At 37.8% G+C, this 17,739-nt stretch overlaps 33 non-coding genes across 33 annotated transcripts; all 33 read right to left on the bottom strand.

Annotated features, from left to right (window-relative positions):
- Window positions 1-207: 207 nt before the first annotated feature.
- On the bottom strand, window positions 208-300 carry TRNAI-UAU (transfer RNA isoleucine (anticodon UAU)). Its single transcript is given in 2 exon segments — window positions 208-243; window positions 263-300. It is a non-coding gene; the product is annotated as a tRNA-Ile (tRNA).
- A 439-nt stretch (window positions 301-739) lies between these two features.
- On the bottom strand, window positions 740-812 carry TRNAR-CCU (transfer RNA arginine (anticodon CCU)). The gene has a single exon. It is a non-coding gene; the product is annotated as a tRNA-Arg (tRNA).
- A 459-nt stretch (window positions 813-1,271) lies between these two features.
- Window positions 1,272-1,364, bottom strand: TRNAI-UAU (transfer RNA isoleucine (anticodon UAU)). The gene is given in 2 exon segments: window positions 1,272-1,307; window positions 1,327-1,364. It is a non-coding gene; the product is annotated as a tRNA-Ile (tRNA).
- A 439-nt stretch (window positions 1,365-1,803) lies between these two features.
- On the bottom strand, window positions 1,804-1,876 carry TRNAR-CCU (transfer RNA arginine (anticodon CCU)). Its single transcript has one exon. It is a non-coding gene; the product is annotated as a tRNA-Arg (tRNA).
- Window positions 1,877-2,335: 459 nt separating this feature from the next.
- Window positions 2,336-2,428, bottom strand: TRNAI-UAU (transfer RNA isoleucine (anticodon UAU)). The gene is given in 2 exon segments: window positions 2,336-2,371; window positions 2,391-2,428. It is a non-coding gene; the product is annotated as a tRNA-Ile (tRNA).
- Window positions 2,429-2,867: 439 nt separating this feature from the next.
- TRNAR-CCU (transfer RNA arginine (anticodon CCU)) lies at window positions 2,868-2,940 on the bottom strand. Its single transcript has one exon. It is a non-coding gene; the product is annotated as a tRNA-Arg (tRNA).
- A 459-nt stretch (window positions 2,941-3,399) lies between these two features.
- Window positions 3,400-3,492, bottom strand: TRNAI-UAU (transfer RNA isoleucine (anticodon UAU)). The gene is given in 2 exon segments: window positions 3,400-3,435; window positions 3,455-3,492. It is a non-coding gene; the product is annotated as a tRNA-Ile (tRNA).
- A 439-nt stretch (window positions 3,493-3,931) lies between these two features.
- Window positions 3,932-4,004, bottom strand: TRNAR-CCU (transfer RNA arginine (anticodon CCU)). Its single transcript has one exon. It is a non-coding gene; the product is annotated as a tRNA-Arg (tRNA).
- A 459-nt stretch (window positions 4,005-4,463) lies between these two features.
- TRNAI-UAU (transfer RNA isoleucine (anticodon UAU)) lies at window positions 4,464-4,556 on the bottom strand. The gene is given in 2 exon segments: window positions 4,464-4,499; window positions 4,519-4,556. It is a non-coding gene; the product is annotated as a tRNA-Ile (tRNA).
- A 439-nt stretch (window positions 4,557-4,995) lies between these two features.
- Window positions 4,996-5,068, bottom strand: TRNAR-CCU (transfer RNA arginine (anticodon CCU)). The gene has a single exon. It is a non-coding gene; the product is annotated as a tRNA-Arg (tRNA).
- Window positions 5,069-5,527: 459 nt separating this feature from the next.
- On the bottom strand, window positions 5,528-5,620 carry TRNAI-UAU (transfer RNA isoleucine (anticodon UAU)). Its single transcript is given in 2 exon segments — window positions 5,528-5,563; window positions 5,583-5,620. It is a non-coding gene; the product is annotated as a tRNA-Ile (tRNA).
- A 439-nt stretch (window positions 5,621-6,059) lies between these two features.
- On the bottom strand, window positions 6,060-6,132 carry TRNAR-CCU (transfer RNA arginine (anticodon CCU)). The gene has a single exon. It is a non-coding gene; the product is annotated as a tRNA-Arg (tRNA).
- Window positions 6,133-6,591: 459 nt separating this feature from the next.
- On the bottom strand, window positions 6,592-6,684 carry TRNAI-UAU (transfer RNA isoleucine (anticodon UAU)). Its single transcript is given in 2 exon segments — window positions 6,592-6,627; window positions 6,647-6,684. It is a non-coding gene; the product is annotated as a tRNA-Ile (tRNA).
- Window positions 6,685-7,123: 439 nt separating this feature from the next.
- Window positions 7,124-7,196, bottom strand: TRNAR-CCU (transfer RNA arginine (anticodon CCU)). Its single transcript has one exon. It is a non-coding gene; the product is annotated as a tRNA-Arg (tRNA).
- Window positions 7,197-7,655: 459 nt separating this feature from the next.
- On the bottom strand, window positions 7,656-7,748 carry TRNAI-UAU (transfer RNA isoleucine (anticodon UAU)). Its single transcript is given in 2 exon segments — window positions 7,656-7,691; window positions 7,711-7,748. It is a non-coding gene; the product is annotated as a tRNA-Ile (tRNA).
- Window positions 7,749-8,187: 439 nt separating this feature from the next.
- Window positions 8,188-8,260, bottom strand: TRNAR-CCU (transfer RNA arginine (anticodon CCU)). The gene has a single exon. It is a non-coding gene; the product is annotated as a tRNA-Arg (tRNA).
- A 459-nt stretch (window positions 8,261-8,719) lies between these two features.
- On the bottom strand, window positions 8,720-8,812 carry TRNAI-UAU (transfer RNA isoleucine (anticodon UAU)). The gene is given in 2 exon segments: window positions 8,720-8,755; window positions 8,775-8,812. It is a non-coding gene; the product is annotated as a tRNA-Ile (tRNA).
- Window positions 8,813-9,251: 439 nt separating this feature from the next.
- On the bottom strand, window positions 9,252-9,324 carry TRNAR-CCU (transfer RNA arginine (anticodon CCU)). The gene has a single exon. It is a non-coding gene; the product is annotated as a tRNA-Arg (tRNA).
- A 459-nt stretch (window positions 9,325-9,783) lies between these two features.
- Window positions 9,784-9,876, bottom strand: TRNAI-UAU (transfer RNA isoleucine (anticodon UAU)). The gene is given in 2 exon segments: window positions 9,784-9,819; window positions 9,839-9,876. It is a non-coding gene; the product is annotated as a tRNA-Ile (tRNA).
- A 439-nt stretch (window positions 9,877-10,315) lies between these two features.
- TRNAR-CCU (transfer RNA arginine (anticodon CCU)) lies at window positions 10,316-10,388 on the bottom strand. Its single transcript has one exon. It is a non-coding gene; the product is annotated as a tRNA-Arg (tRNA).
- A 459-nt stretch (window positions 10,389-10,847) lies between these two features.
- TRNAI-UAU (transfer RNA isoleucine (anticodon UAU)) lies at window positions 10,848-10,940 on the bottom strand. The gene is given in 2 exon segments: window positions 10,848-10,883; window positions 10,903-10,940. It is a non-coding gene; the product is annotated as a tRNA-Ile (tRNA).
- A 439-nt stretch (window positions 10,941-11,379) lies between these two features.
- Window positions 11,380-11,452, bottom strand: TRNAR-CCU (transfer RNA arginine (anticodon CCU)). Its single transcript has one exon. It is a non-coding gene; the product is annotated as a tRNA-Arg (tRNA).
- A 459-nt stretch (window positions 11,453-11,911) lies between these two features.
- Window positions 11,912-12,004, bottom strand: TRNAI-UAU (transfer RNA isoleucine (anticodon UAU)). Its single transcript is given in 2 exon segments — window positions 11,912-11,947; window positions 11,967-12,004. It is a non-coding gene; the product is annotated as a tRNA-Ile (tRNA).
- Window positions 12,005-12,443: 439 nt separating this feature from the next.
- TRNAR-CCU (transfer RNA arginine (anticodon CCU)) lies at window positions 12,444-12,516 on the bottom strand. The gene has a single exon. It is a non-coding gene; the product is annotated as a tRNA-Arg (tRNA).
- Window positions 12,517-12,975: 459 nt separating this feature from the next.
- On the bottom strand, window positions 12,976-13,068 carry TRNAI-UAU (transfer RNA isoleucine (anticodon UAU)). The gene is given in 2 exon segments: window positions 12,976-13,011; window positions 13,031-13,068. It is a non-coding gene; the product is annotated as a tRNA-Ile (tRNA).
- Window positions 13,069-13,507: 439 nt separating this feature from the next.
- Window positions 13,508-13,580, bottom strand: TRNAR-CCU (transfer RNA arginine (anticodon CCU)). The gene has a single exon. It is a non-coding gene; the product is annotated as a tRNA-Arg (tRNA).
- Window positions 13,581-14,039: 459 nt separating this feature from the next.
- On the bottom strand, window positions 14,040-14,132 carry TRNAI-UAU (transfer RNA isoleucine (anticodon UAU)). The gene is given in 2 exon segments: window positions 14,040-14,075; window positions 14,095-14,132. It is a non-coding gene; the product is annotated as a tRNA-Ile (tRNA).
- A 439-nt stretch (window positions 14,133-14,571) lies between these two features.
- On the bottom strand, window positions 14,572-14,644 carry TRNAR-CCU (transfer RNA arginine (anticodon CCU)). Its single transcript has one exon. It is a non-coding gene; the product is annotated as a tRNA-Arg (tRNA).
- A 459-nt stretch (window positions 14,645-15,103) lies between these two features.
- TRNAI-UAU (transfer RNA isoleucine (anticodon UAU)) lies at window positions 15,104-15,196 on the bottom strand. Its single transcript is given in 2 exon segments — window positions 15,104-15,139; window positions 15,159-15,196. It is a non-coding gene; the product is annotated as a tRNA-Ile (tRNA).
- A 439-nt stretch (window positions 15,197-15,635) lies between these two features.
- TRNAR-CCU (transfer RNA arginine (anticodon CCU)) lies at window positions 15,636-15,708 on the bottom strand. The gene has a single exon. It is a non-coding gene; the product is annotated as a tRNA-Arg (tRNA).
- A 459-nt stretch (window positions 15,709-16,167) lies between these two features.
- On the bottom strand, window positions 16,168-16,260 carry TRNAI-UAU (transfer RNA isoleucine (anticodon UAU)). Its single transcript is given in 2 exon segments — window positions 16,168-16,203; window positions 16,223-16,260. It is a non-coding gene; the product is annotated as a tRNA-Ile (tRNA).
- Window positions 16,261-16,699: 439 nt separating this feature from the next.
- Window positions 16,700-16,772, bottom strand: TRNAR-CCU (transfer RNA arginine (anticodon CCU)). The gene has a single exon. It is a non-coding gene; the product is annotated as a tRNA-Arg (tRNA).
- A 459-nt stretch (window positions 16,773-17,231) lies between these two features.
- TRNAI-UAU (transfer RNA isoleucine (anticodon UAU)) lies at window positions 17,232-17,324 on the bottom strand. The gene is given in 2 exon segments: window positions 17,232-17,267; window positions 17,287-17,324. It is a non-coding gene; the product is annotated as a tRNA-Ile (tRNA).
- Between the last annotated feature and the right edge of the window lie 415 nt (window positions 17,325-17,739).

Genomic DNA, 17,739 nt, shown 5'->3' with positions numbered 1-17,739 from the left:
TCTTTTGCATTTCCCTTTACAATATGGTACTAGATCATGGTAAAACTGGTGAGACTTTTGTAATATACAGCAAATTAAACAAGAAACCATAAAAAGTAAATATCTCTCGGAAACTTCCTTCTCAATCGTGCAAGTAGATCATGATGGAACTCGAGAAACTTTGGCTAACGCATTTGTTCAAAATAACAAAGGAAGACAAGAAAAGTCTGCTCCAGGTGAGGCTTGAACTCACAACCTCGGCATAGTTCATCAGTTACTGCTTTATAAGTACCGAGCGCTGACCGATTGCGCCACTGGAGCAGCTGCTGGGCTGCAGCATTGCATATATGAAAAAAAAACAATCAGAAATTTAAAATGAAAAATTTGCTCCGAAATGTAACTATTTGATAAAACAGGATTTGTGTTGTTGCTTTTTCCACAGTTTGAAAATACATTTTTTACCAGATCACAATCTTTATGAAGAATCAATTGAGACATTTATCACACTGGCCAATGGGCATTTTTAAACTGAAACATCCTGTTGCTTCAGGAAGTGCACATGTGCATTGGCTGGGATGAACACACGCTCTGTTGCTATATTTTATATGCTGTATTTGTAATATCGTATTTTATTATTTAGCATGGTCACACTTCTTTCAATTAAAAGTAGCAATCTTTCTTTTTTGGAGAATTTTGCAAGATCAAATTCAAACTGGTAGAAAGATTAGACAGACCATGCGCTGTTTCAGAGATAAGCAAACACCCCAGATGGGACTTGAACCCACAATCCCTGGCTTAGGAGGCCAGTGCCTTATCCATTAGGCCACTGGGGCTTCTCAAGGTAGTTCATGCCGTGGGTTCTATTTTCTGTAGCAGGCAATTATCCGTTTTAATTGCATTTTCAAAAATGGTCTTGTAAGTTTGTACTCCAACTTGAAAACAACCATAACCACGTGCTTCTTTCTTTTCTGCTGAGAGCCAAGGCTTCCTTTGTCATGTCCTTTTCATCATGTAGTCACTCCACATTATTGATGCCAATGAAGGAAATAATATTTGGCTCCCAGAAGCCTTAAAAAAACAATTTATCTTTTACATTTCCCTTTACAATATGGTACTAGATCATGGTAAAACTGGTGAGACTTTTGTAATATACAGCAAATTAAACAAGAAACCATAAAAAGTAAATATCTCTCGGAAACTTCCTTCTCAATCGTGCAAGTAGATCATGATGGAACTCGAGAAACTTTGGCTAACGCATTTGTTCAAAATAACAAAGGAAGACAAGAAAAGTCTGCTCCAGGTGAGGCTTGAACTCACAACCTCGGCATAGCTCATCAGTTACTGCTTTATAAGTACCGCGCGCTGACCGATTGCGCCACTGGAGCAGCTGCTGGGCTGCAGCATTGCATATATGAAAAAAAAACAATCAGAAATTTAAAATGAAAAATTTGCTCCGAAATGTAACTATTTGATAAAACAGGATTTGTGTTGTTGCTTTTTCCACAGTTTGAAAATACATTTTTTACCAGATCACAATCTTTATGAAGAATCAATTGAGACATTTATCACACTGGCCAATGGGCATTTTTAAACTGAAACATCCTGTTGCTTCAGGAAGTGCACATGTGCATTGGCTGGGATGAACACACGCTCTGTTGCTATATTTTATATGCTGTATTTGTAATATCGTATTTTATTATTTAGCATGGTCACACTTCTTTCAATTAAAAGTAGCAATCTTTCTTTTTTGGAGAATTTTGCAAGATCAAATTCAAACTGGTAGAAAGATTAGACAGACCATGCGCTGTTTCAGAGATAAGCAAACACCCCAGATGGGACTTGAACCCACAATCCCTGGCTTAGGAGGCCAGTGCCTTATCCATTAGGCCACTGGGGCTTCTCAAGGTAGTTCATGCCGTGGGTTCTATTTTCTGTAGCAGGCAATTATCCGTTTTAATTGCATTTTCAAAAATGGTCTTGTAAGTTTGTACTCCAACTTGAAAACAACCATAACCACGTGCTTCTTTCTTTTCTGCTGAGAGCCAAGGCTTCCTTTGTCATGTCCTTTTCATCATGTAGTCACTCCACATTATTGATGCCAATGAAGGAAATAATATTTGGCTCCCAGAAGCCTTAAAAAAACAATTTATCTTTTGCATTTCCCTTTACAATATGGTACTAGATCATGGTAAAACTGGTGAGACTTTTGTAATATACAGCAAATTAAACAAGAAACCATAAAAAGTAAATATCTCTCGGAAACTTCCTTCTCAATCGTGCAAGTAGATCATGATGGAACTCGAGAAACTTTGGCTAACGCATTTGTTCAAAATAACAAAGGAAGACAAGAAAAGTCTGCTCCAGGTGAGGCTTGAACTCACAACCTCGGCATAGCTCATCAGTTACTGCTTTATAAGTACCGCGCGCTGACCGATTGCGCCACTGGAGCAGCTGCTGGGCTGCAGCATTGCATATATGAAAAAAAAACAATCAGAAATTTAAAATGAAAAATTTGCTCCGAAATGTAACTATTTGATAAAACAGGATTTGTGTTGTTGCTTTTTCCACAGTTTGAAAATACATTTTTTACCAGATCACAATCTTTATGAAGAATCAATTGAGACATTTATCACACTGGCCAATGGGCATTTTTAAACTGAAACATCCTGTTGCTTCAGGAAGTGCACATGTGCATTGGCTGGGATGAACACACGCTCTGTTGCTATATTTTATATGCTGTATTTGTAATATCGTATTTTATTATTTAGCATGGTCACACTTCTTTCAATTAAAAGTAGCAATCTTTCTTTTTTGGAGAATTTTGCAAGATCAAATTCAAACTGGTAGAAAGATTAGACAGACCATGCGCTGTTTCAGAGATAAGCAAACACCCCAGATGGGACTTGAACCCACAATCCCTGGCTTAGGAGGCCAGTGCCTTATCCATTAGGCCACTGGGGCTTCTCAAGGTAGTTCATGCCGTGGGTTCTATTTTCTGTAGCAGGCAATTATCCGTTTTAATTGCATTTTCAAAAATGGTCTTGTAAGTTTGTACTCCAACTTGAAAACAACCATAACCACGTGCTTCTTTCTTTTCTGCTGAGAGCCAAGGCTTCCTTTGTCATGTCCTTTTCATCATGTAGTCACTCCACATTATTGATGCCAATGAAGGAAATAATATTTGGCTCCCAGAAGCCTTAAAAAAACAATTTATCTTTTGCATTTCCCTTTACAATATGGTACTAGATCATGGTAAAACTGGTGAGACTTTTGTAATATACAGCAAATTAAACAAGAAACCATAAAAAGTAAATATCTCTCGGAAACTTCCTTCTCAATCGTGCAAGTAGATCATGATGGAACTCGAGAAACTTTGGCTAACGCATTTGTTCAAAATAACAAAGGAAGACAAGAAAAGTCTGCTCCAGGTGAGGCTTGAACTCACAACCTCGGCATAGCTCATCAGTTACTGCTTTATAGGTACCGAGCGCTGACCGATTGTGCCACTGGAGCAGCTGCTGGGCTGCAGCATTGCATATATGAAAAAAAAACAATCAGAAATTTAAAATGAAAAATTTGCTCCGAAATGTAACTATTTGATAAAACAGGATTTGTGTTGTTGCTTTTTCCACAGTTTGAAAATACATTTTTTACCAGATCACAATCTTTATGAAGAATCAATTGAGACATTTATCACACTGGCCAATGGGCATTTTTAAACTGAAACATCCTGTTGCTTCAGGAAGTGCACATGTGCATTGGCTGGGATGAACACACGCTCTGTTGCTATATTTTATATGCTGTATTTGTAATATCGTATTTTATTATTTAGCATGGTCACACTTCTTTCAATTAAAAGTAGCAATCTTTCTTTTTTGGAGAATTTTGCAAGATCAAATTCAAACTGGTAGAAAGATTAGACAGACCATGCGCTGTTTCAGAGATAAGCAAACACCCCAGATGGGACTTGAACCCACAATCCCTAGCTTAGGAGGCCAGTGCCTTATCCATTAGGCCACTGGGGCTTCTCAAGGTAGTTCATGCCGTGGGTTCTATTTTCTGTAGCAGGCAATTATCCGTTTTAATTGCATTTTCAAAAATGGTCTTGTAAGTTTGTACTCCAACTTGAAAACAACCATAACCACGTGCTTCTTTCTTTTCTGCTGAGAGCCAAGGCTTCCTTTGTCATGTCCTTTTCATCATGTAGTCACTCCACATTATTGATGCCAATGAAGGAAATAATATTTGGCTCCCAGAAGCCTTAAAAAAACAATTTATCTTTTACATTTCCCTTTACAATATGGTACTAGATCATGGTAAAACTGGTGAGACTTTTGTAATATACAGCAAATTAAACAAGAAACCATAAAAAGTAAATATCTCTCGGAAACTTCCTTCTCAATCGTGCAAGTAGATCATGATGGAACTCGAGAAACTTTGGCTAACGCATTTGTTCAAAATAACAAAGGAAGACAAGAAAAGTCTGCTCCAGGTGAGGCTTGAACTCACAACCTCGGCATAGCTCATCAGTTACTGCTTTATAAGTACCGCGCGCTGACCGATTGCGCCACTGGAGCAGCTGCTGGGCTGCAGCATTGCATATATGAAAAAAAAACAATCAGAAATTTAAAATGAAAAATTTGCTCCGAAATGTAACTATTTGATAAAACAGGATTTGTGTTGTTGCTTTTTCCACAGTTTGAAAATACATTTTTTACCAGATCACAATCTTTATGAAGAATCAATTGAGACATTTATCACACTGGCCAATGGGCATTTTTAAACTGAAACATCCTGTTGCTTCAGGAAGTGCACATGTGCATTGGCTGGGATGAACACACGCTCTGTTGCTATATTTTATATGCTGTATTTGTAATATCGTATTTTATTATTTAGCATGGTCACACTTCTTTCAATTAAAAGTAGCAATCTTTCTTTTTTGGAGAATTTTGCAAGATCAAATTCAAACTGGTAGAAAGATTAGACAGACCATGTGCTGTTTCAGAGATAAGCAAACACCCCAGATGGGACTTGAACCCACAATCCCTGGCTTAGGAGGCCAGTGCCTTATCCATTAGGCCACTGGGGCTTCTCAAGGTAGTTCATGCCGTGGGTTCTATTTTCTGTAGCAGGCAATTATCCGTTTTAATTGCATTTTCAAAAATGGTCTTGTAAGTTTGTACTCCAACTTGAAAACAACCATAACCACGTGCTTCTTTCTTTTCTGCTGAGAGCCAAGGCTTCCTTTGTCATGTCCTTTTCATCATGTAGTCACTCCACATTATTGATGCCAATGAAGGAAATAATATTTGGCTCCCAGAAGCCTTAAAAAAACAATTTATCTTTTGCATTTCCCTTTACAATATGGTACTAGATCATGGTAAAACTGGTGAGACTTTTGTAATATACAGCAAATTAAACAAGAAACCATAAAAAGTAAATATCTCTCGGAAACTTCCTTCTCAATCGTGCAAGTAGATCATGATGGAACTCCAGAAACTTTGGCTAACGCATTTGTTCAAAATAACAAAGGAAGACAAGAAAAGTCTGCTCCAGGTGAGGCTTGAACTCACAACCTCGGCATAGCTCATCAGTTACTGCTTTATAAGTACCGCGCGCTGACCGATTGCGCCACTGGAGCAGCTGCTGGGCTGCAGCATTGCATATATGAAAAAAAAACAATCAGAAATTTAAAATGAAAAATTTGCTCCGAAATGTAACTATTTGATAAAACAGGATTTGTGTTGTTGCTTTTTCCACAGTTTGAAAATACATTTTTTACCAGATCACAATCTTTATGAAGAATCAATTGAGACATTTATCACACTGGCCAATGGGCATTTTTAAACTGAAACATCCTGTTGCTTCAGGAAGTGCACATGTGCATTGGCTGGGATGAACACACGCTCTGTTGCTATATTTTATATGCTGTATTTGTAATATCGTATTTTATTATTTAGCATGGTCACACTTCTTTCAATTAAAAGTAGCAATCTTTCTTTTTTGGAGAATTTTGCAAGATCAAATTCAAACTGGTAGAAAGATTAGACAGACCATGCGCTGTTTCAGAGATAAGCAAACACCCCAGATGGGACTTGAACCCACAATCCCTGGCTTAGGAGGCCAGTGCCCTATCCATTAGGCCACTGGGGCTTCTCAAGGTAGTTCATGCCGTGGGTTCTATTTTCTGTAGCAGGCAATTATCCGTTTTAATTGCATTTTCAAAAATGGTCTTGTAAGTTTGTACTCCAACTTGAAAACAACCATAACCACGTGCTTCTTTCTTTTCTGCTGAGAGCCAAGGCTTCCTTTGTCATGTCCTTTTCATCATGTAGTCACTCCACATTATTGATGCCAATGAAGGAAATAATATTTGGCTCCCAGAAGCCTTAAAAAAACAATTTATCTTTTGCATTTCCCTTTACAATATGGTACTAGATCATGGTAAAACTGGTGAGACTTTTGTAATATACAGCAAATTAAACAAGAAACCATAAAAAGTAAATATCTCTCGGAAACTTCCTTCTCAATCGTGCAAGTAGATCATGATGGAACTCGAGAAACTTTGGCTAACGCATTTGTTCAAAATAACAAAGGAAGACAAGAAAAGTCTGCTCCAGGTGAGGCTTGAACTCACAACCTCGGCATAGCTCATCAGTTACTGCTTTATAAGTACCGCGCGCTGACCGATTGCGCCACTGGAGCAGCTGCTGGGCTGCAGCATTGCATATATGAAAAAAAAACAATCAGAAATTTAAAATGAAAAATTTGCTCCGAAATGTAACTATTTGATAAAACAGGATTTGTGTTGTTGCTTTTTCCACAGTTTGAAAATACATTTTTTACCAGATCACAATCTTTATGAAGAATCAATTGAGACATTTATCACACTGGCCAATGGGCATTTTTAAACTGAAACATCCTGTTGCTTCAGGAAGTGCACATGTGCATTGGCTGGGATGAACACACGCTCTGTTGCTATATTTTATATGCTGTATTTGTAATATCGTATTTTATTATTTAGCATGGTCACACTTCTTTCAATTAAAAGTAGCAATCTTTCTTTTTTGGAGAATTTTGCAAGATCAAATTCAAACTGGTAGAAAGATTAGACAGACCATGCGCTGTTTCAGAGATAAGCAAACACCCCAGATGGGACTTGAACCCACAATCCCTGGCTTAGGAGGCCAGTGCCTTATCCATTAGGCCACTGGGGCTTCTCAAGGTAGTTCATGCCGTGGGTTCTATTTTCTGTAGCAGGCAATTATCCGTTTTAATTGCATTTTCAAAAATGGTCTTGTAAGTTTGTACTCCAACTTGAAAACAACCATAACCACGTGCTTCTTTCTTTTCTGCTGAGAGCCAAGGCTTCCTTTGTCATGTCCTTTTCATCATGTAGTCACTCCACATTATTGATGCCAATGAAGGAAATAATATTTGGCTCCCAGAAGCCTTAAAAAAACAATTTATCTTTTACATTTCCCTTTACAATATGGTACTAGATCATGGTAAAACTGGTGAGACTTTTGTAATATACAGCAAATTAAACAAGAAACCATAAAAAGTAAATATCTCTCGGAAACTTCCTTCTCAATCGTGCAAGTAGATCATGATGGAACTCGAGAAACTTTGGCTAACGCATTTGTTCAAAATAACAAAGGAAGACAAGAAAAGTCTGCTCCAGGTGAGGCTTGAACTCACAACCTCGGCATAGCTCATCAGTTACTGCTTTATAAGTACCGCGCGCTGACCGATTGCGCCACTGGAGCAGCTGCTGGGCTGCAGCATTGCATATATGAAAAAAAAACAATCAGAAATTTAAAATGAAAAATTTGCTCCGAAATGTAACTATTTGATAAAACAGGATTTGTGTTGTTGCTTTTTCCACAGTTTGAAAATACATTTTTTACCAGATCACAATCTTTATGAAGAATCAATTGAGACATTTATCACACTGGCCAATGGGCATTTTTAAACTGAAACATCCTGTTGCTTCAGGAAGTGCACATGTGTATTGGCTGGGATGAACACACGCTCTGTTGCTATATTTTATATGCTGTATTTGTAATATCGTATTTTATTATTTAGCATGGTCACACTTCTTTCAATTAAAAGTAGCAATCTTTCTTTTTTGGAGAATTTTGCAAGATCAAATTCAAACTGGTAGAAAGATTAGACAGACCATGCGCTGTTTCAGAGATAAGCAAACACCCCAGATGGGACTTGAACCCACAATCCCTGGCTTAGGAGGCCAGTGCCTTATCCATTAGGCCACTGGGGCTTCTCAAGGTAGTTCATGCCGTGGGTTCTATTTTCTGTAGCAGGCAATTATCCGTTTTAATTGCATTTTCAAAAATGGTCTTGTAAGTTTGTACTCCAACTTGAAAACAACCATAACCACGTGCTTCTTTCTTTTCTGCTGAGAGCCAGGGCTTCCTTTGTCATGTCCTTTTCATCATGTAGTCACTCCACATTATTGATGCCAATGAAGGAAATAATATTTGGCTCCCAGAAGCCTTAAAAAAACAATTTATCTTTTACATTTCCCTTTACAATATGGTACTAGATCATGGTAAAACTGGTGAGACTTTTGTAATATACAGCAAATTAAACAAGAAACCATAAAAAGTAAATATCTCTCGGAAACTTCCTTCTCAATCGTGCAAGTAGATCATGATGGAACTCGAGAAACTTTGGCTAACGCATTTGTTCAAAATAACAAAGGAAGACAAGAAAAGTCTGCTCCAGGTGAGGCTTGAACTCACAACCTCGGCATAGCTCATCAGTTACTGCTTTATAAGTACCGCGCGCTGACCGATTGCGCCACTGGAGCAGCTGCTGGGCTGCAGCATTGCATATATGAAAAAAAAACAATCAGAAATTTAAAATGAAAAATTTGCTCCGAAATGTAACTATTTGATAAAACAGGATTTGTGTTGTTGCTTTTTCCACAGTTTGAAAATACATTTTTTACCAGATCACAATCTTTATGAAGAATCAATTGAGACATTTATCACACTGGCCAATGGGCATTTTTAAACTGAAACATCCTGTTGCTTCAGGAAGTGCACATGTGCATTGGCTGGGATGAACACACGCTCTGTTGCTATATTTTATATGCTGTATTTGTAATATCGTATTTTATTATTTAGCATGGTCACACTTCTTTCAATTAAAAGTAGCAATCTTTCTTTTTTGGAGAATTTTGCAAGATCAAATTCAAACTGGTAGAAAGATTAGACAGACCATGCGCTGTTTCAGAGATAAGCAAACACCCCAGATGGGACTTGAACCCACAATCCCTGGCTTAGGAGGCCAGTGCCTTATCCATTAGGCCACTGGGGCTTCTCAAGGTAGTTCATGCCGTGGGTTCTATTTTCTGTAGCAGGCAATTATCCGTTTTAATTGCATTTTCAAAAATGGTCTTGTAAGTTTGTACTCCAACTTGAAAACAACCATAACCACGTGCTTCTTTCTTTTCTGCTGAGAGCCAAGGCTTCCTTTGTCATGTCCTTTTCATCATGTAGTCACTCCACATTATTGATGCCAATGAAGGAAATAATATTTGGCTCCCAGAAGCCTTAAAAAAACAATTTATCTTTTGCATTTCCCTTTACAATATGGTACTAGATCATGGTAAAACTGGTGAGACTTTTGTAATATACAGCAAATTAAACAAGAAACCATAAAAAGTAAATATCTCTCGGAAACTTCCTTCTCAATCGTGCAAGTAGATCATGATGGAACTCGAGAAACTTTGGCTAACGCATTTGTTCAAAATAACAAAGGAAGACAAGAAAAGTCTGCTCCAGGTGAGGCTTGAACTCACAACCTCGGCATAGCTCATCAGTTACTGCTTTATAGGTACCGAGCGCTGACCGATTGTGCCACTGGAGCAGCTGCTGGGCTGCAGCATTGCATATATGAAAAAAAAACAATCAGAAATTTAAAATGAAAAATTTGCTCCGAAATGTAACTATTTGATAAAACAGGATTTGTGTTGTTGCTTTTTCCACAGTTTGAAAATACATTTTTTACCAGATCACAATCTTTATGAAGAATCAATTGAGACATTTATCACACTGGCCAATGGGCATTTTTAAACTGAAACATCCTGTTGCTTCAGGAAGTGCACATGTGCATTGGCTGGGATGAACACACGCTCTGTTGCTATATTTTATATGCTGTATTTGTAATATCGTATTTTATTATTTAGCATGGTCACACTTCTTTCAATTAAAAGTAGCAATCTTTCTTTTTTGGAGAATTTTGCAAGATCAAATTCAAACTGGTAGAAAGATTAGACAGACCATGCGCTGTTTCAGAGATAAGCAAACACCCCAGATGGGACTTGAACCCACAATCCCTGGCTTAGGAGGCCAGTGCCTTATCCATTAGGCCACTGGGGCTTCTCAAGGTAGTTCATGCCGTGGGTTCTATTTTCTGTAGCAGGCAATTATCCGTTTTAATTGCATTTTCAAAAATGGTCTTGTAAGTTTGTACTCCAACTTGAAAACAACCATAACCACGTGCTTCTTTCTTTTCTGCTGAGAGCCAAGGCTTCCTTTGTCATGTCCTTTTCATCATGTAGTCACTCCACATTATTGATGCCAATGAAGGAAATAATATTTGGCTCCCAGAAGCCTTAAAAAAACAATTTATCTTTTACATTTCCCTTTACAATATGGTACTAGATCATGGTAAAACTGGTGAGACTTTTGTAATATACAGCAAATTAAACAAGAAACCATAAAAAGTAAATATCTCTCGGAAACTTCCTTCTCAATCGTGCAAGTAGATCATGATGGAACTCGAGAAACTTTGGCTAACGCATTTGTTCAAAATAACAAAGGAAGACAAGAAAAGTCTGCTCCAGGTGAGGCTTGAACTCACAACCTCGGCATAGCTCATCAGTTACTGCTTTATAAGTACCGCGCGCTGACCGATTGCGCCACTGGAGCAGCTGCTGGGCTGCAGCATTGCATATATGAAAAAAAAACAATCAGAAATTTAAAATGAAAAATTTGCTCCGAAATGTAACTATTTGATAAAACAGGATTTGTGTTGTTGCTTTTTCCACAGTTTGAAAATACATTTTTTACCAGATCACAATCTTTATGAAGAATCAATTGAGACATTTATCACACTGGCCAATGGGCATTTTTAAACTGAAACATCCTGTTGCTTCAGGAAGTGCACATGTGCATTGGCTGGGATGAACACACGCTCTGTTGCTATATTTTATATGCTGTATTTGTAATATCGTATTTTATTATTTAGCATGGTCACACTTCTTTCAATTAAAAGTAGCAATCTTTCTTTTTTGGAGAATTTTGCAAGATCAAATTCAAACTGGTAGAAAGATTAGACAGACCATGTGCTGTTTCAGAGATAAGCAAACACCCCAGATGGGACTTGAACCCACAATCCCTGGCTTAGGAGGCCAGTGCCTTATCCATTAGGCCACTGGGGCTTCTCAAGGTAGTTCATGCCGTGGGTTCTATTTTCTGTAGCAGGCAATTATCCGTTTTAATTGCATTTTCAAAAATGGTCTTGTAAGTTTGTACTCCAACTTGAAAACAACCATAACCACGTGCTTCTTTCTTTTCTGCTGAGAGCCAAGGCTTCCTTTGTCATGTCCTTTTCATCATGTAGTCACTCCACATTATTGATGCCAATGAAGGAAATAATATTTGGCTCCCAGAAGCCTTAAAAAAACAATTTATCTTTTGCATTTCCCTTTACAATATGGTACTAGATCATGGTAAAACTGGTGAGACTTTTGTAATATACAGCAAATTAAACAAGAAACCATAAAAAGTAAATATCTCTCGGAAACTTCCTTCTCAATCGTGCAAGTAGATCATGATGGAACTCCAGAAACTTTGGCTAACGCATTTGTTCAAAATAACAAAGGAAGACAAGAAAAGTCTGCTCCAGGTGAGGCTTGAACTCACAACCTCGGCATAGCTCATCAGTTACTGCTTTATAAGTACCGCGCGCTGACCGATTGCGCCACTGGAGCAGCTGCTGGGCTGCAGCATTGCATATATGAAAAAAAAACAATCAGAAATTTAAAATGAAAAATTTGCTCCGAAATGTAACTATTTGATAAAACAGGATTTGTGTTGTTGCTTTTTCCACAGTTTGAAAATACATTTTTTACCAGATCACAATCTTTATGAAGAATCAATTGAGACATTTATCACACTGGCCAATGGGCATTTTTAAACTGAAACATCCTGTTGCTTCAGGAAGTGCACATGTGCATTGGCTGGGATGAACACACGCTCTGTTGCTATATTTTATATGCTGTATTTGTAATATCGTATTTTATTATTTAGCATGGTCACACTTCTTTCAATTAAAAGTAGCAATCTTTCTTTTTTGGAGAATTTTGCAAGATCAAATTCAAACTGGTAGAAAGATTAGACAGACCATGCGCTGTTTCAGAGATAAGCAAACACCCCAGATGGGACTTGAACCCACAATCCCTGGCTTAGGAGGCCAGTGCCCTATCCATTAGGCCACTGGGGCTTCTCAAGGTAGTTCATGCCGTGGGTTCTATTTTCTGTAGCAGGCAATTATCCGTTTTAATTGCATTTTCAAAAATGGTCTTGTAAGTTTGTACTCCAACTTGAAAACAACCATAACCACGTGCTTCTTTCTTTTCTGCTGAGAGCCAAGGCTTCCTTTGTCATGTCCTTTTCATCATGTAGTCACTCCACATTATTGATGCCAATGAAGGAAATAATATTTGGCTCCCAGAAGCCTTAAAAAAACAATTTATCTTTTGCATTTCCCTTTACAATATGGTACTAGATCATGGTAAAACTGGTGAGACTTTTGTAATATACAGCAAATTAAACAAGAAACCATAAAAAGTAAATATCTCTCGGAAACTTCCTTCTCAATCGTGCAAGTAGATCATGATGGAACTCGAGAAACTTTGGCTAACGCATTTGTTCAAAATAACAAAGGAAGACAAGAAAAGTCTGCTCCAGGTGAGGCTTGAACTCACAACCTCGGCATAGCTCATCAGTTACTGCTTTATAAGTACCGCGCGCTGACCGATTGCGCCACTGGAGCAGCTGCTGGGCTGCAGCATTGCATATATGAAAAAAAAACAATCAGAAATTTAAAATGAAAAATTTGCTCCGAAATGTAACTATTTGATAAAACAGGATTTGTGTTGTTGCTTTTTCCACAGTTTGAAAATACATTTTTTACCAGATCACAATCTTTATGAAGAATCAATTGAGACATTTATCACACTGGCCAATGGGCATTTTTAAACTGAAACATCCTGTTGCTTCAGGAAGTGCACATGTGCATTGGCTGGGATGAACACACGCTCTGTTGCTATATTTTATATGCTGTATTTGTAATATCGTATTTTATTATTTAGCATGGTCACACTTTTTTCAATTAAAAGTAGCAATCTTTCTTTTTTGGAGAATTTTGCAAGATCAAATTCAAACTGGTAGAAAGATTAGACAGACCATGCGCTGTTTCAGAGATAAGCAAACACCCCAGATGGGACTTGAACCCACAATCCCTGGCTTAGGAGGCCAGTGCCTTATCCATTAGGCCACTGGGGCTTCTCAAGGTAGTTCATGCCGTGGGTTCTATTTTCTGTAGCAGGCAATTATCCGTTTTAATTGCATTTTCAAAAATGGTCTTGTAAGTTTGTACTCCAACTTGAAAACAACCATAACCACGTGCTTCTTTCTTTTCTGCTGAGAGCCAAGGCTTCCTTTGTCATGTCCTTTTCATCATGTAGTCACTCCACATTATTGATGCCAATGAAGGAAATAATATTTGGCTCCCAGAAGCCTTAAAAAAACAATTTATCTTTTACATTTCCCTTTACAATATGGTACTAGATCATGGTAAAACTGGTGAGACTTTTGTAATATACAGCAAATTAAACAAGAAACCATAAAAAGTAAATATCTCTCGGAAACTTCCTTCTCAATCGTGCAAGTAGATCATGATGGAACTCGAGAAACTTTGGCTAACGCATTTGTTCAAAATAACAAAGGAAGACAAGAAAAGTCTGCTCCAGGTGAGGCTTGAACTCACAACCTCGGCATAGCTCATCAGTTACTGCTTTATAAGTACCGCGCGCTGACCGATTGCGCCACTGGAGCAGCTGCTGGGCTGCAGCATTGCATATATGAAAAAAAAACAATCAGAAATTTAAAATGAAAAATTTGCTCCGAAATGTAACTATTTGATAAAACAGGATTTGTGTTGTTGCTTTTTCCACAGTTTGAAAATACATTTTTTACCAGATCACAATCTTTATGAAGAATCAATTGAGACATTTATCACACTGGCCAATGGGCATTTTTAAACTGAAACATCCTGTTGCTTCAGGAAGTGCACATGTGTATTGGCTGGGATGAACACACGCTCTGTTGCTATATTTTATATGCTGTATTTGTAATATCGTATTTTATTATTTAGCATGGTCACACTTCTTTCAATTAAAAGTAGCAATCTTTCTTTTTTGGAGAATTTTGCAAGATCAAATTCAAACTGGTAGAAAGATTAGACAGACCATGCGCTGTTTCAGAGATAAGCAAACACCCCAGATGGGACTTGAACCCACAATCCCTGGCTTAGGAGGCCAGTGCCTTATCCATTAGGCCACTGGGGCTTCTCAAGGTAGTTCATGCCGTGGGTTCTATTTTCTGTAGCAGGCAATTATCCGTTTTAATTGCATTTTCAAAAATGGTCTTGTAAGTTTGTACTCCAACTTGAAAACAACCATAACCACGTGCTTCTTTCTTTTCTGCTGAGAGCCAGGGCTTCCTTTGTCATGTCCTTTTCATCATGTAGTCACTCCACATTATTGATGCCAATGAAGGAAATAATATTTGGCTCCCAGAAGCCTTAAAAAAACAATTTATCTTTTACATTTCCCTTTACAATATGGTACTAGATCATGGTAAAACTGGTGAGACTTTTGTAATATACAGCAAATTAAACAAGAAACCATAAAAAGTAAATATCTCTCGGAAACTTCCTTCTCAATCGTGCAAGTAGATCATGATGGAACTCGAGAAACTTTGGCTAACGCATTTGTTCAAAATAACAAAGGAAGACAAGAAAAGTCTGCTCCAGGTGAGGCTTGAACTCACAACCTCGGCATAGCTCATCAGTTACTGCTTTATAAGTACCGCGCGCTGACCGATTGCGCCACTGGAGCAGCTGCTGGGCTGCAGCATTGCATATATGAAAAAAAAACAATCAGAAATTTAAAATGAAAAATTTGCTCCGAAATGTAACTATTTGATAAAACAGGATTTGTGTTGTTGCTTTTTCCACAGTTTGAAAATACATTTTTTACCAGATCACAATCTTTATGAAGAATCAATTGAGACATTTATCACACTGGCCAATGGGCATTTTTAAACTGAAACATCCTGTTGCTTCAGGAAGTGCACATGTGCATTGGCTGGGATGAACACACGCTCTGTTGCTATATTTTATATGCTGTATTTGTAATATCGTATTTTATTATTTAGCATGGTCACACTTCTTTCAATTAAAAGTAGCAATCTTTCTTTTTTGGAGAATTTTGCAAGATCAAATTCAAACTGGTAGAAAGATTAGACAGACCATGCGCTGTTTCAGAGATAAGCAAACACCCCAGATGGGACTTGAACCCACAATCCCTGGCTTAGGAGGCCAGTGCCTTATCCATTAGGCCACTGGGGCTTCTCAAGGTAGTTCATGCCGTGGGTTCTATTTTCTGTAGCAGGCAATTATCCGTTTTAATTGCATTTTCAAAAATGGTCTTGTAAGTTTGTACTCCAACTTGAAAACAACCATAACCACGTGCTTCTTTCTTTTCTGCTGAGAGCCAAGGCTTCCTTTGTCATGTCCTTTTCATCATGTAGTCACTCCACATTATTGATGCCAATGAAGGAAATAATATTTGGCTCCCAGAAGCCTTAAAAAAACAATTTATCTTTTGCATTTCCCTTTACAATATGGTTCTAGATCATGGTAAAACTGGTGAGACTTTTGTAATATACAGCAAATTAAACAAGAAACCATAAAAAGTAAATATCTCTCGGAAACTTCCTTCTCAATCGTGCAAGTAGATCATGATGGAACTCGAGAAACTTTGGCTAACGCATTTGTTCAAAATAACAAAGGAAGACAAGAAAAGTCTGCTCCAGGTGAGGCTTGAACTCACAACCTCGGCATAGCTCATCAGTTACTGCTTTATAAGTACCGCGCGCTGACCGATTGCGCCACTGGAGCAGCTGCTGGGCTGCAGCATTGCATATATGAAAAAAAAACAATCAGAAATTTAAAATGAAAAATTTGCTCCGAAATGTAACTATTTGATAAAACAGGATTTGTGTTGTTGCTTTTTCCACAGTTTGAAAATACATTTTTTACCAGATCACAATCTTTATGAAGAATCAATTGAGACATTTATCACACTGGCCAATGGGCATTTTTAAACTGAAACATCCTGTTGCTTCAGGAAGTGCACATGTGCATTGGCTGGGATGAACACACGCTCTGTTGCTATATTTTATATGCTGTATTTGTAATATCGTATTTTATTATTTAGCATGGTCACACTTCTTTCAATTAAAAGTAGCAATCTTTCTTTTTTGGAGAATTTTGCAAGATCAAATTCAAACTGGTAGAAAGATTAGACAGACCATGCGCTGTTTCAGAGATAAGCAAACACCCCAGATGGGACTTGAACCCACAATCCCTGGCTTAGGAGGCCAGTGCCTTATCCATTAGGCCACTGGGGCTTCTCAAGGTAGTTCATGCCGTGGGTTCTATTTTCTGTAGCAGGCAATTATCCGTTTTAATTGCATTTTCAAAAATGGTCTTGTAAGTTTGTACTCCAACTTGAAAACAACCATAACCACGTGCTTCTTTCTTTTCTGCTGAGAGCCAAGGCTTCCTTTGTCATGTCCTTTTCATCATGTAGTCACTCCACATTATTGATGCCAATGAAGGAAATAATATTTGGCTCCCAGAAGCCTTAAAAAAACAATTTATCTTTTGCATTTCCCTTTACAATATGGTTCTAGATCATGGTAAAACTGGTGAGACTTTTGTAATATACAGCAAATTAAACAAGAAACCATAAAAAGTAAATATCTCTCGGAAACTTCCTTCTCAATCGTGCAAGTAGATCATGATGGAACTCGAGAAACTTTGGCTAACGCATTTGTTCAAAATAACAAAGGAAGACAAGAAAAGTCTGCTCCAGGTGAGGCTTGAACTCACAACCTCGGCATAGCTCATCAGTTACTGCTTTATAAGTACCGCGCGCTGACCGATTGCGCCACTGGAGCAGCTGCTGGGCTGCAGCATTGCATATATGAAAAAAAAACAATCAGAAATTTAAAATGAAAAATTTGCTCCGAAATGTAACTATTTGATAAAACAGGATTTGTGTTGTTGCTTTTTCCACAGTTTGAAAATACATTTTTTACCAGATCACAATCTTTATGAAGAATCAATTGAGACATTTATCACACTGGCCAATGGGCATTTTTAAACTGAAACATCCTGTTGCTTCAGGAAGTGCACATGTGTATTGGCTGGGATGAACACACGCTCTGTTGCTATATTTTATATGCTGTATTTGTAATATCGTATTTTATTATTTAGCATGGTCACACTTCTTTCAATTAAAAGTAGCAATCTTTCTTTTTTGGAGAATTTTGCAAGATCAAATTCAAACTGGTAGAAAGATTAGACAGACCA

This window comes from Anomaloglossus baeobatrachus, chromosome 4 (assembly GCF_048569485.1).
Source record: "Anomaloglossus baeobatrachus isolate aAnoBae1 chromosome 4, aAnoBae1.hap1, whole genome shotgun sequence".
In the NCBI taxonomy this organism is placed as follows: domain Eukaryota; kingdom Metazoa; phylum Chordata; class Amphibia; order Anura; family Aromobatidae; genus Anomaloglossus; species Anomaloglossus baeobatrachus.
This window is presented reverse-complemented; position numbering and strand designations above follow the sequence as displayed.